This window comes from Schistocerca gregaria, chromosome 3 (assembly GCF_023897955.1).
Source record: "Schistocerca gregaria isolate iqSchGreg1 chromosome 3, iqSchGreg1.2, whole genome shotgun sequence".
In the NCBI taxonomy this organism is placed as follows: domain Eukaryota; kingdom Metazoa; phylum Arthropoda; class Insecta; order Orthoptera; family Acrididae; genus Schistocerca; species Schistocerca gregaria.
The window spans coordinates 564,090,579-564,104,191 of record NC_064922.1 but is presented as its reverse complement, the minus strand read 5'-3'; the positions used below and the strand labels follow the sequence as shown (position 1 = coordinate 564,104,191).

Genomic DNA, 13,613 nt, shown 5'->3' with positions numbered 1-13,613 from the left:
ACTGACTTTTTCACTAGTTTAACAGTTTAGAATAAAAAATGTTTACGTATTTCTTATATACAGTGAATGCTATTTATTTGTTCAAGTAAAGGTATTCTGATTCACAAATAACTTTTTGGTTTTAGATATGTGCTATCTGCTGTGCGAGAGCACTTGAATTGTGAATTCCACATGCAATCTTTGCAACGTTCCATAAAAACAAAACAGTCAATAAAATAAATATTGCGTAAATATAGTAACACCAGATCCATCACAGTAAGATGAATGAGCGAGACGAGAATTTGTTAACTTCATTATCTCCAGACGCAGCCGTTCTCCGCTATTTTTGCTTGTCCGCTATCTTGAGCATATTCAAGATTTTAGAACTCTACATTTGGCACAGTGAACTACTCACTATCGTCACCGACACACTTGGGAGTAGCGGCTGATTTTTACCACGCTGGCAAGTGACACGAACACACTAGTAGTAGTCCATTAAATTGGTTGTAACCATACATCGCCTCTTTCATTTCACAACAGTGCTCTCTCTCTCTCTCTCTCTCTCTCTCTCTCTCTCTCTCTCCATCTCCGGCGCACACACACACACACACACACACACACACACACACACACAAAACCTACTGTAGACGCAGAAGCACTGTTTGACATCCACATCTGGATATACGCGTTCTTAGCCTTCTAAATCCTATACAGTCTTCAGTAATACATATCACTGTTACTCCATTACGTTTTGTAAGGTCATCTACCCATTCTCTATTAAGTCGTCGCCTCAGTAATCTTTTATCTCCTGATATCGGAAAGAACTTCCTTGTTCACCTACTCGCTTAACTACATGTCTCACAAATCTATTTCATTTCCATTATAGCCATAATGACGTCTTCGACTCCACTCTGCCCGTTGGTTCATTTGTCAGTTTTTTCGTCTCTCCCAGTAATTCTCAGGACGCAAGAATCCCTTCCTCGTTGAAGTTTCCCCAAATTTTTGCTGATTATCACATTACAATTAATGTCTCGCTGCAAATAAGCCAGAACTGGAAATACAAATCCACTGTAAACTTACATTTTCAGGCATCGGAATCTAGGTCCTGAAAGCCCTGCTCAGTTTACTAAAACCTCTACTAAGCATCAGATTAACTGTTCATTCGATATTTGGTTGCACATTATATTTGTATTGTTTTGCTGAAGTTCATTTGCACTAGAGGCAAACAGTACTATAGCATTAATAAAACGGAGGCAAACAGTACTAAAGCATTAAAAAAACGAAGGGTAGTTCATATGTTCCATCATAACTTTCTCAGTTTATGGGTGCAGAATTGCCTTTCGGACTGCTGGCAATAGTTATGGCGATATGGAGCCTCCTTGCGCTACTCTCAATTCTGAGTTTACAGCTGTCCTGATGAATTTATCACTATCTTGATGAAGACTAATTGAAGCTGCAGCATTGACTTACTTACTCTTCAGTACAGCGAAATACGTTAGATAAATGCCCAAGCTCTCAGAGACTGCTAGAACTCAATTTGATTGAACTCAGTTATACGCTTTCACAAAATATTTGTATCCAGGGCAAAATGGTAAATCATAGCCATTGATCTGTTCTATAGTTTCATTCATAACTTTAAAATTGTTCACTGAACTATTTTCATTACTAAATTCAGTTTGTTCCCTTGCCTCATTAAAAATTTAATACTTTTCAATGCGGATTGCAATAACGTTTGTAAATATCTTTTACAATACTGACAGCAGACAGACAGGTCTAAGTGTATGGCTTGTCTCGCTTCTGGTGAAGTACAATAGGTCCAGCATAGTTGTCTTCACACAGAACGTTCTGCAAAACATTTGCCCCTATTGTGGCACTCTGTTTCTGATTTGTAAGTCTAACGGAGCGAGCCACTGCCAAGGACTGAATTCAGGGCATTCCCAAATGACCGCAGTCGCTGAACGGCTGACGAAGCACCCAGCAGGGCTAAGACTCTTCTGTGATTCCACCCGCCATGGTGTAGCAACAGCCCATACTACGTTACTAGCCCCTGATGGAGAAACTTCCACGACGGTTTCCATCACAGTCAGCCCTGAATAGCTGCATTTAAACCAACGTGGACAAATCGTTATGGTCGAACAGCTGGGCAGCAATATGAGGTCCAGTCTTTGCCAGTCAGCAATGTACTGTTGACGATGCTACCACCACCGTCGCCCCTGATCTGTCCTATGACCGCAGTCTGATTAACAGGGTGCTCGGGCAGCTCAGCACTCTGCCGCCTGCACGTGACTACGACGCTGGCGTCGAATCATCCTCACGTGAGCCGAGGCTCAACGGATGGCTCCAAACTTTCTGTTACGCATTGGTGGTAGGCATTCGCTACCGCTGATAAGGATGTCGCTTGGAGGTCAGTTCTGCGGCAGACACCGTGTCTGTTCTTTGCCGCGCTCGCCAAGGATCAACAGTACAGGCATATTTACGTATGTAAATAAACAGTAATAAAGGGCTTCTTGCGTCCACGAGTGTCTTCTTCTACTACACCGACATCCACCTTTGGTAGAGAACCACAGCCCACACCACAAGACTTCATAGACACCACCTTACGTGACCACGCTGAACAAAAAAGTCAATCGCCCCCCAGAGACAAGACGTCCACGCCGTGGAATACCCCCTCTTGTCTTGATAAAGATCTCAACAAGGCAATACTGAGTGTTATTAAGTTTCTTCAGATTTACATATCCGGCTGAAGCTATTAATAGGCAATTGTACCCTGCAGATCTATCAAAATATGTGGATACTGACGACAAGTTTCACTCGCTGCTCCACATAGTCCCACACATTTTCTATGCAATTAAGATTGGGATATTTAGCGAGGCAATCGTTCTGCAGCAGGGTGCCACAATGTGCACCAAACCAGGAATGTATGCATGAAATTCTGTGAAAACGGCTGTTTTCATCTTGGCAAACGAGTTACCAAAGTACACTCATCCTGAAGATGAAGATAAGTACAATATTCCATCACCGAGAATGTTGAAATAAATATACAGGTCCACTTAGAAGTCCCTTGATGAATGGGCCCAAATCGTGGTACAGAAAACATCCTCGTACAATCAGAGAACCAAATCTGGCATGAACTAAAGCCTTCAGAAATGCCTTATATCCTCTGAAACAAGGCAAATCGCGATTGGCCAGACTACACTACACACTTCCAGTCAGCTACTATCCAGCTTCTGTGTTGTTTGGCCCAGTGAAAGCGTGCAGTTTTATGTGCTGCTCTGAGCAGCAGCCCTCGGCAAAGTTGCAGACTCCAACTTCCATTCAATCCAGTTCCATTCGAAATTTTCGCTCAGAAATTGGTTGAGATGGATCTGAGTTCACAAATATGGGCAGTTCCTGTCGAGTTTGAAATTGAACGGCATTCGCAAGATGTGACAGTAGTCTCCGATTCGTGAGAGTTATATTTTCAGGATCTCTGTGTGTTACACCATTCCTTGTGGACACGGTGCGCAGTATGCTTTGTTACACCACCAAGTCGGGGAACTTTATTTATGGTACGGTCATGAACACGTACAAATACGACAGATCCCTTCTGCCATTCTGTCACACAGCGTTACATGACCACCAGTACCGAGCTCTATACCGCTTCAATGTAACGGTCTGCTCTTTTAAGGAGGGGAGACGAAGAGACGGTGGCTAATATTTTGACAAGTAAGTTTATCATTTCTACGGAAACACTATCACCTTTGCAATAGTTTCCTTTACTCATACGTCGATTGGTGTTTTACATCTTGTCCGTTACTCTACACAGAGGACCGCAGCTCGTGGTCTAGTGGCTATCGTTGTTGCCTCTGGACCATGGGGTCCCGGGTTCGATTCCCGGCCCAGTCGGGCATTTTCTCCGCCCGGAGATTGGGTGTCTGTGTTGTCATCATCTCATCGACGACGACGATCATCATCATCATCCCGGAATAATGTTTTCATTGTGAAATGGCTCTAAGCACTATAGGACTTAACATCTGAGGTCATTAGTTCGCTAGACTTAGAACTACTTAAACCTAACTAACCTAAGGGTATCACAGACATCCATGCCCGAGGCAGGATTCGAACCTCCGACCGTAGCAGCAGCGCGGTTCCGGGCTGCAGCGCCTAGAACCACTCGGCCACACCGGCCGGCTACAACATGGTGTTTTAAAAACAAAGGGAGCTTGATAACTCGTATTAAAGACTTTTACGGGTTGTATAGGCATGATAGATGAAGTTTTGACGAGGAACCCACGTCCGGCAATGGTAGCGTTTGGATATGGAATCAGTTTGAGGAAGGGTTCACTTTCAAATGTCCTATCTTCAGCTTCACGGTAGGCGCAGAAACTGAGAAGAGGACGCCGTTGTCGGTCTTCTGACGTAATGTGCCCTCTGTTTAAAATCACTGCTTCAACGTGCTGATCACTTTTAAGTCTTTCACAAGGCAGTAAGGGCGACCGGGTACACAGAGATGTTGGGGAAGCTAGACGTAATAGCAAAGCTGCGAAATGGATGTATAGAGAACGTTTCCGTTTCGCCTCTCAGTTCACCACAAAACCATTCTCGTTCGACTACAACAACAGTTGCATTGAACTGGGAAGTCCGCAACCAGCATGATCCACAGGAGTGAACCCGACGACGACCACTCGAAACACTGCCTATGCCACGGACATGCCCTCACGAGAGTGTCTGGCATGTTGTGCGTAACCTGCTACTCCAGCCTCTTAGCACCGACAGAATACGCACGAATCGTTTCCTGCAGATTGTCCGCTGCGTGTCCATTTCTGCTCTTTGTTTCTACATGGTACAGTCACAGTAATGTGACCACTACCGGAGGTTCGAGCCACCCTGGTGCATGGGTAGTGTGTGTGTGTGTGTGTGTGTGTGTGTGTGTGTGTGTGTGTGTGTGTGTGTGTGTGTCCTTAGGATAATTTAGGTTAAGCAGTGTGTAAGCTTATGGACTGATGACCTTAGCAGTTAAGTCCCATAAGGTTTCACACACATTTGAACATTTTGAATGTGCAATAACCACTCACATACGGCAGGTAGCGGCACGAACAGTGGAGGCTACATAGATCACGTCGGGGACTGTGGAGACGTGGAAACACTGCAGTCGTTATCGTAAAGTGGAAACAAAGCGATTTATCAACGTCAAAAAGAGTGTGATAATTGGCTTTCGCGCCAAGGGTGAAACCATTTCTGGAACGGCTTCGTTTGTAAACTGTTGGCATACTTCCGTGGTTTAAGTAACCCTGCATGACTAAATGGCATAATCCAAGAGTGGCCCCTAGGCAACTATGGTGCAACACGAGTCACAGATGCCAGGGGTGAACTACGACTGCGGAGATGTGTGGGGAATAGAGGTGCAACAAGCGATCGTCCAGATGAACCAAGAGGCTACCAACAGTGTCCCCTCAACGACCATTCAGCGAACGTTGCTGCATGTGAGCCTCTGCAGCAGATGCCAGGTTCATGCATCCGTGCTCAGTTGCTGACTGCTGTTCAACGAAAGTTGGAAATTGCACGCCAATACCACAACTGAACGTCTCCTGAGTTCCAGGTGAAGAATGTTTTACGCTCCATCAGACAGACGGCCGGGGGAGGGAGCAGTATTGTCTGTGGAATGTTTTGGTGGCATTCCGTGGATCATCTCGACATTCTGGGAGGCGTCTATCCTTGGCGACCATGCCCACGCCTACACACAGTTTGTTTTTTCCTCAGCAAGATGGCATCTACTAGCAGCATAATATAACGCGACACGCAGCTCGCAGTGTACGCGCGTGGTTCGAACAGCACCAAGATTAGTTTACCATACCTCCCTCACCAGCAAACTCCCTAGATTTGAATCTAATCGAGAAAATGGTTCAAATGGCCCCTAGAACTCAGAACTACTTAAACCTAACTAATCTAAGGACATCACACACATCCATGCCCGAGGCAGGATTCGAACCTGCGACCGTAGCGGTCGCACGGTTCCAGACTGAAGCGCCTAAAACCGCTCGACCACTCTGGACGGCTCTAATCCAGAATCTGGGCTGTTGGCGCCTTTGAACCTCAGCCAAGAAACCTAGTGTACCTCGCCACTGCTGTAATCATGGTTGCACATCAGTATCTCTACGTTCCAGAACCTCGCTGAATCTCTTCCTGCACCTGAGCACTGCAAAAGGTAGCGACCCTGCCTTCCTCCGACCTCTTAACGCTCTTATCCAGTCGGTTATAGGAGGACATACAGTTCAACGTGGGCTTAGAACCACGGCGAAAGCGGGCATTTTTCACATTAATAAACACTTTCAAAGGTGAAAGAACTTGTAAGACCCGTTGAAATTTCTAGGGCCGACAGAGGATTGAACCACAAACGTTTCAATATTAACTCTGACACTTGGTTTCTGAACAACGACCCATACACTCACGACTCTTTAATCTTTACGCTATTGTTTTGTGTTAAATACAGTAGTGGGTTAAAACTGTCTCGGGTGGGAGAAAGTTAACATTTCACTTGTTTAAACCGTACAAGACGGCAGTGTAAAATCAAATTGTGGTGATAGCTAGGTAATGTTCCGCTTGACCAATTTACAGTTACCACCATGTGTGAGATCGCTTATGAAACCTCGTAACAGCAATTGGCAGTATGTGTCACAGGAGTTTATGAACACTTCGTCCTACCTCAGTTTTCCATTCAATTCGCTAAACTCGAGTTTCCATAACATAAATCAAGGAAACCTGTGTTTTCAAAAGCAAATGTTATTTGAATTGAAGTAAAACAAAACTTCACGCGGTAAATATTCGTTAAAGATTTTTATATTTTCATTTTTACGTGAGGCATTTTTCTTGTTCCAAACTGAAATCGTATTTAGCAAATAACAACAACATTATTCTGTGAGAAGATTGCGTTTCACAGTTCTCTGTAGGTTTCCCCTCTTTCTGCTTGCGAGATGTTTGATCTTCGCTTGTGCATTCACATTTTAAATAATGAGACAGAAAAGTTTATTTAAAGGCAACATCCGTCCGTGCTTAATGACCGTGCTGTTCACCTTCAAAGAGCCAGCGTTTGACAGGAGATTGGGAGGGGAGGGGGGGCAGAGTGGGGGAGAGCTTCTGTCCCGGTAGAGGTAGAAATTGGAAGCGCAGCAAAAGGTGGACGAGGCATTGGGGGAGGGTCAGAGATGTTGGCGCCATCGTGACTAATCGATAGCCGCCTCCCCTCGCTTTCAGTACCCGTTAACCACTATGGAAGACGGCACTGCCGCAAGACGAAAGACACCACCACCTTACCACACAGCGTAGTCACGGGCTATCTATACTGACTTCTACGCCCGACGCTGTCAGATCAAATGAATCCTGTCATTGAATTTCGGTGGTCGGGAAACAAGAGTACATTCGCCAAAATGAAGGCACTATTGCTTGAAGCAACTGGGGGGGGGGGGGGGGGGGGGGGAAGTTCCTAGCTAAGATTCCACTGTCAGTCCCACACGCGAACTCTACGGACAAGTGTCGACAACAACTTAATTTCCTGTCGTGTGCGCTGTCCACTCGTCTTCTCTAGCTTCACGTCACTCTTCTACAACGTACCAGGACGAATCGTCAATATTCAGGGATACGACACGAACTACCATTCGAAGCAAAAAAGTATAGCAAACACTGACTGTAAAATACATTCCTTAAGAGAAATGAGCATTTCTTTATCTTCGATGTTGTGAAACAAATCTCTTCTACGAGTACTGCAAGCCATTTGCTCTCCATGTTTCTGGAGGAGGTAGTACGCACAAAATCAAGAAACAGTTGTGTCGTAACCAAGGGCTCTAAAATCCGTAACTTAACACTTTCCGTACTGCAATACAAAACTAAATTAATTTTAAATTTTTTTCACAAAATACAGCTTCACCGTCATGCTAAGCAACGAAAAGAAGAAGAAACTGGTAAAAAGTAAAGAACTGTTTTAAAGTTGTGATTTCACTTTGGAATCACGAACACACAGTTTCAATCACGCATCATTTCACCAGATATATCTGAAAGCAATTCCGGATTTTTTTATACACCCAATACCACATCTGGAAACTTCTATGAACTCATAATGCCTAAAACAAACTATAGTCATAAATAACAGACAATAATAGGCCTGAAAACAATAAATTTATGTCAAAAGTGCATACTGCTCCAGTGGCTTCGTATCTCCTAAAATCGCGTAGCACAACATCCGAGCCGACTGTTACTTTGAAAGCTGTAAATGACTTCTACAATGCACTATATTTGTTGAAGTACATCAGTGTACCACTAGACGTCTACAATAACATCGATGGTTTTACGTGAAAGGCACTGTCACATAAAAAATAAATAAAACGTTGGTTTCATGCAGAAACCACTGGTACTCTAAGGATTAACTGCTATGAGCGCTTATTCAGGAGAAGAGAAGTGTTTCACAGAAGCGAAGACGAAGTAGTGCTCACAGCTCTAAAGATATTCATTTTAAAGCCTATGTTTTCTGGGCATTTTTTCCTGATTTGGTGAAGATATGGAAAGCAAAGAGCTTTCACTAAAAGAGACGTGTCTCTCAGCGAGAAGACAAAAAAGTGCTGAGATCTTAAGGTATGCATTTTAGAGACAGTTTTGCTTCGCATGATCGTTTCTGTCACATCCCTCAATATTGACCATTCCTTCTGAGGCACCCTACACATCTTTCTCCTGGGGAGCACTATGAAATTTTTAGCAGAGGTACTTTCTGTTCTGTCCTAAATCTTCCTAAGTACTCCGCACCCTACTGTACATTGCATGTGGAGGGTACGTTTTACAATTTTTTTTTTCTCGTCCATCTGATTATTGAGCGTGGAACAAACGACTTCATATATGCTTCGGACGCAGTAGTCTGTCTCACCTTTTGCTCTCGAGTCCCGTATGAGATATACGACGGTAGTATCAGAGTGGGCGCACAGTCTTCTAAGTTTACCCAACATGGTTTCGTGAGACCTAAGTCCCCTTCCTTCGAAGAATTCTCATTTAACTTCCTCGATTACTTCTTTCACTCTATAGAATGGGTTGTGCCGACCTGTTAGCACCCGAGGAACGCGTATCTAAATTCATGCAATGCCCGATGTCATGCCTACTTCATAAGAACTCCAAACACTAAAACAATATCCTACAACTGATTTTACTAGCGTATCGCTTGCGATTTCCTTTGCAGTTGCACCACACTTTCCAAGAACTCTTCCAAGAAATTCAATTGTTACACTCCCATTCCCTTACACTGCTTTTACGTAGTCCCTTCTTCCTATCTGCTGTAGGTATGATCTGCATATAAAGAGAGCTGACATTCATAACACCAAGAGGAAGTGTTGTCCACATCTTTCAGCTATTACTGACGAACGTACGACAATGCTTTCCCGTACGCATCCTCGTCAATGAAGAGTCTTGTATCTCTTACCGCATCTGACAATCGTTTATGAATATTAACAAATTAAAGGATCTGTTAGCCTTTCTTGGGCGTTTTACTTTATGTGGAACATTCGTTGTCCAGTGAAACGCACTGGTTTGTTACTGGACACATATTCCCACTATCAATCACATTTTTTTTTCATTTGCAATGAATAATAGCTGTGTATATCCCGTGAAGAGAAATAAAATGGCTTTGTTTCAATACGCATTGGTTCTTTGAGAGAAACTTGTTTACCTCCTGAAACTTCACAATGTGTGACCTTAAACTACGCTCTAGCATCCTACAGCAGACGGATATCAGCGATATTGGTCTGTAATCTGTGTATCCGATCTTTACACTTTTTGGTAAACAATGCTTTAAGAAGGAAAACAACTATTAGCTAATTTCGACTGTTCGTCATTTTCAAACATCTGAAATCCATCCATAATAAAGGTAACAAAGGTTTATACGTTGTCTGTCTACATGAAACATCTCGTGTAGATATATACTTTTAAAAAAGGTATTTTTCGTATCAAAAGCCTCAAGCTTCCCATCACATTTGATTAAATAGCCAGTACACATGTAAAGATACACTTCGCGTTCATGTTCTTTTGTAACAGAAATAAAATACAGTAGTGCACTACATTACATCTATTAACAATACGCATACAGAAAGCTTCCCTGTCGTAACAGCTGTGCCTTTGTTTTGAGGTTTGTGATGAGTACGTAACTGTGTGAAAAATATTTGTACCCTAGAAGTTTAATGTAGACAGACAATATATAAACCAATTTTACAATTTTTGTGAACACATTTCAGGTGATTGAAAACGAATAACAAAGTTAGCTACTAGCAAGAACCATAAAAGTATTACAGCCTATTTGGACCATGTTTCGTTTCTTAAAACATACTGTGGCTTTGGATCCCCATAAGAACAAAATTATAAAAATGTGAGTGCCCTCTGCTCTTTTCCAGTCACGCGTGACTATTCGGGTATCAACAAGACTCTGTCACGGAGGTAACATGACAATAATGGCGTCTGTACGAGCTCGTCCATCACACAATCCTGTGACCATTCGTGCCGCTGCCACCTTGTTGGAACGCGGTCGGCGTTGCCTCTAATTGGACGCAAACAAGTTACAACTTGTGTACGGGTCACGAGTCCCGCACACAAGAACGTTTCAGGCTGACTGTGATTGCACGAAGAACGAACACTGCGAAATACTGCAGGTGCTTGTGCAAAGCCCAAGTCCACAGTAATGCAGTGAGAAATCCTTCCAGAGAAAAACACCAACCACTGTCAGAGTTCGCAGTGTTGACAATGTAAAGGTAGCCGGAGCATGTCTGGTAAGCGTGGAGGAATGAATACGAGACTGAGTGGTCGCTGTGCAGGCAGCTTTATTCCGCCCTCGAGACCACGCGATCACGCCACGTGACGTGACGTGACGTGAGATGAGATGGCCAGAGAGGGCGTGTCTCCGGTTCGTTGCCGTGTACTCGCTGCCCGCTTCGAATACATGCCGCCACTGGTTGTTCCCAGTGAACAAGATAGCCTCGCTCTCTTAATCGGTGGTTGCAGCCTAACCACCTTGGCTGCAGCACACCTGGCGTATAAGTAATCCCCTTTGTAGACAGAACAGCAGTTTCACAGTATGTACTGCTCTTTCATTCCACTGTTGGCGACAAATCGCTGGAAACAGTAACTATCGTTAAATACATAGGAGTGCCCATCAGGGACGACGTAGATTGGAACGACCATTACAACAAATTATGGGAAGAGCAGATGCCAGGTTGAGATTCATTGAAGAAATCTTAAGAAAACATAATTCGTCGAAGAAAGAAGTGGCTTACGAAACACTCGTTTGACCGATTCTTAAATATGCCCTATTGTTCATCAATCTGGGTGGGACCTTTACCGGGAAAGACTGATATCAGAGATGGAGAAAATCAAACTAAGAGCGGCGCGTTTCGTCAAGGGTCGTTTAGCAAGCGCGAGACCGTTAAGCCCGTTTGAAAAGAGCGACTTTCTAGTCAAAACCGCCTAGTCGTGGGTGCGCGTCACATGCCAGCGTATAGCCGGCCGCGGTGGTCTCGCGGTTCTCGGCGCGCAGTCCGGAACCGTGCGACTGCTACGGTCGCAGGTTCGAATCCTGCCTCGGGCATGGATGTGTGTGATGTCGTTAGGTTAGTTAGGTTTAAGTAGATCTAAGTTCTAGGGGACTAATGACCACAGCAGTTGAGTCCCATAGTGCTCAGAGCCATTTGAACCATTTTTTTTTTTTTTTTTTGCCAGCGTATAAATCAGCCGCCAACTATGTCGCAAGTGGGGCAGTGACGTCAACGATCAACTAACTGGGCAGTATGTAGAATTACAAAACTATAATTAAAGCACAAACTGCGAATGTGCAGAAACAAGTGGCGGCGGTGTCGTCCGTTAATATCCGAAGTTCGTCAATCGTTGCCGCGTTCACTCATGATGTAGTAATTAATTTTATGTCTTCTAAATTTTTGTGTTACTGATTGTTTTCGTGACACACACTGCGAAGTTTGAGGACTTTATAGTTTTCTACAAGTGTTCTGCCACAAAATAAATCAAATATCTGTAATCAAGAAGTTTTTAAATTAAAATCGTTTCACCAGTGAAAATTTCAACTGAAGGAGAAAGTTTTCGATCGTACTTATTACGGCAGACTGCTGGGACATTTCCGCTGAAATATAGTACGACAGCAGCAGTCATGCCATACCAGACTGGAAACGTGTATTTTCGCTGCCGGTGGTCATTTTGAACACAACCTGTGATGGTCAGTTGTCTCGTTAACGATAAGAATCCACATAACCATTGTACGCACTTGTGTTGTTGTACAGTGCTACCACACGTATAGCACAAGTGTCAGTGTGTAACATTTTCAAAATACGATATCTCGTGAACGACTCGCAATATAATCCTGCCACAAACACTACTGACATTCTGATTTACCCTACTTTTGGTCTACTAATGTAGACAGGCATTGTTACATTTAAAAAGTGTATGTTGTCTTAGAAAAAAACCATACTTTCTAAGTGCTATTATCTTTTGATTGGGTAACGATACAAATTCCTGACTACCAACCCGTTCTGTAAAAACCGCAAATCAACAGCAGGTTCCATTTCCGAAATATTTTCGGTGGAAGATTTATGTGATTACACTGTATATACATGTTTTCATGCAACCCTCAGTGCAGGAGTTCTACTTGCACTTGGCCAATTTTTTTAGTGTTCAACTGTGTGGAAGATTTACTGCAAGCATTTGTAAAGAACATTTAGGTGGTTGTTATTAATAATCTGTACAATAATTGCAAGTTCTTTAACGATGTTACTTATTTCATATTTTTGTAAGAATGGTCCTTCATACGAGATGAGGTACTGGCGAAAGTAAAGCTATAAGGACGGGTCGTGATTCTTGATTCGGAAGCTCAGTCGGTAGAGCAGTAACCCGCGAAAAGCAAAGGTTTCAAGTTCGAATCTCATTCCGGAACACAGTTTTAATCTGCTATGAAATTTCACATCTAATTTTGTCGATGAAGACTTGCGAGTAAAAAAGAAAAATAAACTCTTGTCTAGGGAGCCACAGTACTGGAATAATACGCACATCGGCGCTGCTATAGACTCACTTGCCACGACTCGTCTATTAAGACGAAGTTGCTCGTTTAAAAGTGACTTTTCAACAAACTTCAGTGGCAGACGCTACAAGAGAGGCGTTGTCTTTCAATGAAAGTTTTTCTGTTTCAATTCCGGGAGCATACGGTACAAGAAGAGTCTAGCAGTGTACCACTTCTACGCACAGGCGTCTAGCGAAATTAAATTAAAGCTCATAGGTGGTTTACCGCCAGCCATTCTTCCTACACACCATTCGCGAAAGGAAAAGCGGAGGGGAAAACGATAGCAATAGTAGTAGTAGTAGTAGTAGTAGTAGTAGTAGTAGTAGTAATGGCAGCAGCACACCGTAAGGTGAGTAGGTGTAGATGCAGCGAAAAGAAGGAACTTAATTTTGAATACCGTTGGAGGGCAGTGTGCGGGGGCGGTGCCTGCAGGCGCTAAGACCTGAACTATATTGGCGCCTTCATCAAACAGCCATCAAGGTGCGCTGATTGGCAGCAGGCACGAGAAAGCTAGGCAAAGGGCAGGTCGAGGCGGACTCAAGGTCGTACTCCTACCATAGGGCGGTGAGGCGGA

The 13,613-nt window shown here is 43.6% G+C and overlaps 1 protein-coding gene across 6 annotated transcripts in view; it reads right to left on the bottom strand.

The window, feature by feature from the left end:
* Positions 1 to 13,613, bottom strand: part of LOC126356172 (Ca(2+)/calmodulin-responsive adenylate cyclase) — a 1,163,484-nt gene that overhangs the window by 207,991 nt on the left and 941,880 nt on the right. The window lies entirely within an intron of this gene.